Source organism: Loxodonta africana, unplaced genomic scaffold (assembly GCF_030014295.1).
Source record: "Loxodonta africana isolate mLoxAfr1 unplaced genomic scaffold, mLoxAfr1.hap2 scaffold_95, whole genome shotgun sequence".
Classification (NCBI taxonomy): domain Eukaryota; kingdom Metazoa; phylum Chordata; class Mammalia; order Proboscidea; family Elephantidae; genus Loxodonta; species Loxodonta africana.
In genome coordinates, this window is record NW_026975669.1 from 506,935 (window position 1) to 512,934 (window position 6,000).

The following is a 6,000-nucleotide window of genomic DNA, read 5'->3' on the forward strand; positions in this document are numbered from 1 at the left end:
AGTTTTAAATTCAAAAAAAGAGAAATGAGTAAGAGAAGGTGCCACTGTGCAATACTTTGTGTCAGCCGGGCATCAGGGAACCAGAGTGACAGAATGCACTTCTTCTTTGCGGAAAGCTTGAGGAGAGTCATGGCAGCTACAATGACCATGTCATATAGACACTCCAGTAAAAGGGCTGGTTAACTAGAACTTTGGAAATTGGGTGAGTGGGTAGAAAGGAATGCATTGCAGAGAAACTGAAGATATATATGTATGTACATATATGTGAATTAAAATAACTTTGTGTAGCTAGTAATTGGCAATGATAATTCATCATGGATTTCTGAGCAGAAGATCCAGGTAATGATACCTGACTTCAGGACAGTTTGCTTTGGCATTATTGTGCACAGAACACCCAAGGAAGAAATACAGCTCCTCAACGGGAGCTGATGCACTGCTTCAGCAAATCTTAGGATATAAGTTTAGAAGAAAAGCATCATCTCCCGAAGGTCATAAAAGTTGTTTGTGAGTATATACTAGATTTTCTTTTATTTTTTTTTATTGTGCTTTAAGTGAAAAGTTACAATCCACGTCAGTTTCTCATACAAAAACTTATGTACACATTGTTATGTGACCCTAGTTGCTCTCACTACAATGTGACAGCACACTCCTTCTCTCCACCTGTGTTCCCTGTGTCCATTCAACCAGCTCCTGTTCTCCTCTCCCTCCTCACCTTGACTCCAGATAGGAGCTGCCCATATAGTCTCATGTGTCTACTTAAGCTAAGAATCACACTCCTCACTAGTATCATTTTAGGTCCTATAGTCTAATCTTTGTCTGAAGAGTTGGTTTCAAGGATGGTTTTAGTTTTGACAGACAGTCTGGGGGTCATGACCTCTGGGGTACCTCCATCTCAGTCAGACCATTATGTCTGGTCTTTTTACTGGAATTTGAGGTCTGCATCCCACTTTTCTCCTGCTTCATCAGGGATTCTCTGCTATGTTCCCCTTCAGTGCAGTTATTGGTGGTAGCCAGGCACCATCTGGTTCTTCTGGTCTCAGGCTGATGGAGTCTCTGCTTTATGTAGCCCTTTCTGTCTCTTGGGCACCCCTTGGACACAGTCCCCTGGAGGGACAGTGGCAGGGCTGACAGTAGCATTCAGGATGCAGTTTCCTCAGGGGGAGACAGCAAGTCTCACAGTCTACTCACAACTCCGGAACCAGAGAAGAGCAGTGCTGTTGGCAAAAGCTAAGTACTTGCATTCGTTTTACTGTGCGCTCAGCCCCCAAGACGGCTTCAGTAGCTGTAGATTTCCCTGCACCTGAGATAGGTGTTGCTGTGCAGCCTGAGCCATTCTCCTGGCCTTGGAGAAGGAATAAATTAACAATTGGGGGAAAAGAGAATCTGCCAGCTCCACTAAGCTGGGGAGCTCAGGACAGAAGAAGCTCCTTTCCAGGCACAAATGGTCCACGGACTTTGAATACCTTTCACCTCTGCACGGACCTGTGTAGGCCCATTTCAGGAGATTAGGCCCTTGTTGTTGCAATGGTGTATGTGCTGGGTATCCAACTTCAACTGTTTTACCTTGCAGTGGAGAGGTGTGTTTTTGATGTTTGACACTGCTCTGCCTATTAAACAGGGTCCTCACCTACCTACGTTGGGGGCCTGAGGACTGGTGGCTCCACCCACATCATCTAGACACCCACAACAGGGGTCCAAGGATAACAGGTGCCTCCCAGTCCTTACAAACAAAAGCGTAGGGTGCCTGTGGTCTGACTGCAGAACCCACCTACCTGTGCACTATAGAAACAGAGGTGCACTTTCCTCACAGATACTTGGGAGATGGTTCTCAGCCCCCGTCTTTGTTCAGAGTGTGACGCCCTGCTGCAACCAGATACCTGTGTCTACAACAATCACCCCTCCCCATATAAGACTATAGGACGTGAGGACCTACAATTGATGACCAACTACCTAGACACCTGAACTGAATCTATACAAGAAAAGTGAATGGACTCCTAGGCTCATATACCTGGTAACAGCCCTAGCCATCTGGTGACAGGATGTTAAATCTTGAAAGTTGCAAATGATCAAGCAAGCTCACTCAAGCAGCCTATTTGGGCATATCAAAACAAAACAAAGCAAAAAGCTAGGATACAGTTGGCAAAAGTAAAAAAATAAAATAAAATAACTTATAGATGGCTCAGAGACAGCAGTCAATATCAAATCACATAAAGAAGCAGACCATGATCACTTCAACAATCTCTCAAAACAAAGAATCAAGGAATCTTCCAGATGAAGGTGTTTTCCTGGAATTACCAGATGTAGAATACAAAAGGTTAATATACAGAACTTTCAAGAGATCAGGGAGATCAGGCAAAATGCAGAACAAGCCAAAGAACACACAGATAAAGTAGCTGAAGAAACTAAAAAGTTTACTCAAGAACATAAAGAAAAATTTAATAGGCTGCAACAATCCATAGAAAGAAAGCAATCAGGAATTCAGGAGATTAACAATAAAATTACAGAATTAGACAACTCAGTAGACAGAGGAACAGTATTGAGGAAATGGAAAGCAGAATTGGTGAGATTGAAGATAAATAATGTGGCACCAATATATTTGAAGAAAAATCAGATAAAATTATTTTTAAAAAACATGAAGAAACCCTAAGAATCATGTGGGGCTCTATCAAGAGAAATAACCTATGAGTGATTGAAGTATCAGATTAGGGAGGGATAACAGAAAAGACAGAGAGAATTGTTGAAGATTTGTTGGCAGAAAACTTCCTTGATACCATGAAAGATGAGCAGCAGATATCTATCCAAAATGCTCATTGAACCCCACATAAGGTAGATCTCAAAAGAAAGTCACCCAGACATATTATAAAGAAACTTGCCAAAACCAAAGACAAAGAGAGAATTTTAAGAGTGGCTAGGAATAAATGAAAAGTCACCTACAAAGGAGACTCAATAAGAATAAGCTCAGCCTACTTGAGAGAAACCATGCAGGGAAGAAGGCAATGGGATGACTTATATAAAGTGATGAAGGAAAAAAATTGCCAGCCAGCATCATATTATATCCAGCAAAACCGTCTCTCAAATATGAAGGTGAAATTAGGACATTTCCAGATAAACAGAAGATTAAGGAATTTGTTAAAAAAAAAAAAAAAAAAACTACAAGAAGTACTAAAGAGGGTTTTCTGGTAGAAAATCAACAATATCAGATATCAACCCAAGACTAGAATGCAGAACAGAGCAACCAGATATCAACCCAGGCAGGGAAATTACAAAAATAAATCAAGATAAAAAAATGCTCAGAACAGGGAAACAGTGATGTTATTATGTAAAGGATGACAATACTAAAATAATAAAGAGGGAGTGAAAAATGTAGTCATAGATCTTTCACACAGAGAGATAGTCAAGGGGATAGAAAGAAGTAAAAGTTTGGTTTAAACTTAGAAAAATAATGGCAAATATTAAGGTAACCAAAAAGGAGACTAACAATCCTACACATCGAAATAAAATACAAGAAAAACATAACAACTCGGGAAAAAAAAAATCAACAATGAATAAGAGGAAAAGGCAATATACAAAGAATAACTACTCAGTACAAAAAATTAAGCAGAAAAAAGAAACTCGACAACATACAAAAAAAGATATCAAAATGATGGCACAAAACTCATAACTACCATAATTACGCTGAATGTAAATAGACTAAATGCACCAATAGAGACAGAGAGTGAAAGAATGGATTAAAAAACACGATCCATCTATATGCTGCCTACAAGAGACACTCCTTAAAGACACAAACAAACTAAAACCAAAGGATGGCAAAAATATATATCAAGCAAACAACAATCGAAAAAGAGCAAGAATGGCAATATCAATTTCTGACAAAATAGACTTTAAAGTTAAATTCACCAAAAAGGATAAGGAAGGACACTATATAATGATTAAACAGACAACATACCAGGAGGATATCACCATATTAAATATATACACACCCAATGACAGGGCTTCAAGATACATAAAACAAACTCTAACAGCATTGTAAAGTGAGATACACAGCTCCACAATAATATTAGCTGACTTCGACATATCACTTTGGTGAAGAACAGAACATTCAGAAAGAAGCTCAGTAAAGACATGGAAGATCTAAATGCCACAATCAACCAACTTGACTTCACATACATATACAGAACACTCCACCCAACAGCAGCCAAGTATACTTTCTTTTCCAATGCATATGGAACATTCTCTGGGAGAGACCACATATTAGGCCATAAAGCACACCTTAACAGAATCCAAAACATCAAAATATTGCAAAGCATCCTCTCTGACCAGGAAGCTATAAAAGTAGAAATCAAAAACAAAAAAAAAAAGCAGGGAAATGAAATCAACCACTCAGAACCTGAGCATACCTTGCTTAAAAACGACTGGGTTATAGAAGAAATTAAGGATGGAATAAAGAAATTCACAGTATCCAATGAGAATGAAAACACTTCCTACCAGAACCTTTGAGACACAGGTAAAGCATGCTCAGAGGTCAATTTATGGCAATACATGCACACATTCAAAAAGGAGAAAGGGCCAAAATCAAAGAATTATCCCTACAACTTGAACAAATAGAAAGAGAGCAACAAAAGAAACCCTCAGGCATCAGAAGAAATTAAATAATAAAAAGTAGAGCAGAATTAAATGAAATAGAGAACAGAAAAAAAAGTTGAAAGAGTTAACAAGACCAAAAGCTGGTTCTTTGAAAAAATTAACAAAATTGCTAAAACATTGGCCAAACTGACAGAAGAAAAAAAGGAGAAGAAGCAAATTACCCAACATCACAACAGACCCAACTGAAATTAAAAGAATCATATCAGATTAGTATGAAAAATCATACTCTAACAGCTTTGAAAACCTAGAAGAAATGGATGAATTTCTAGAAACACATTGCCTACCTAAACTAACAGAAACAGAGGTAGAACAATTAAATAAACCCATAACAGAAGGAGAGGTTGAAAAAGGTAATTAAAAAAATTAAAAATCTCCCAACAACAACAACAACAAAGCCCTGGCCCTGACAGCTTCCCTGGTGAGTTCTACCAAACTTTCAGGGAAGAGTTAACAGTACTACTAGTAAAGGTATTTTAGAGCATTGAAAAAGATGGAATACTCCCAAACTCATTCTATGAAGCCAGCATATCCCTGATACCAAAACCAGGTAAAGACACCACACACACACACACAAAATTACAGACCTATATTCCTCATGAACTTAGATGCAAAAAACCTCCACAAAATTCTATCCAATAGAATTCAATAACATATCAAAAAAATAATTCACCATGACCACATGGGATTCATACTAGGTATGCAGGGATGGTTCAACATTAGAAGAACAATCAAAGTAATCCACCATATAGGTAAAACAAAGGACAAGAACCACATGATCTTATCAATTGATGCAGAAAAGGCATTTGACAAAGTCCAACACCCATTCATGAGAAAAACTCTCAGAAAATAGGAATAGAAGGAAAATTCCTCAACACAATAAAGGGCATTTATATAAAGCCAACAGCCAACATCACCCTAAATGGAGAGACTCTGAAAGCATTCCCTTGAGATGGGGAACCAGACAAGGATGCCCTTTATCACCACTCTTATTCAACAGTGTGCTGGAGGTCCTAGCCAGAGCAATTGGGCCACATAAAGAAATAAAGGGCATCCAGATTGGTAAAGAAGAAATGAAAGTATCTCTATTTGCAGATGACATGATCTTATACAGAGAAAACCCTAAAGAATCCTCAAGAAAACTACTGAAACTAATATAAGAGTTCAGCAGAATATCAGGATACAAGATAAACATACAAAAATCAGTTGGATTCCTCTACACCAACAAAAAGAACATCAAAGAGAGAAATCACCAAATCAATGCCATTTACAGTAGCCCCCAAGAAGATAAAATACTAGGAATAATATTGTAACCAGAGACATAAAAGACCTATACAAACAAAACTACAAGACACTACT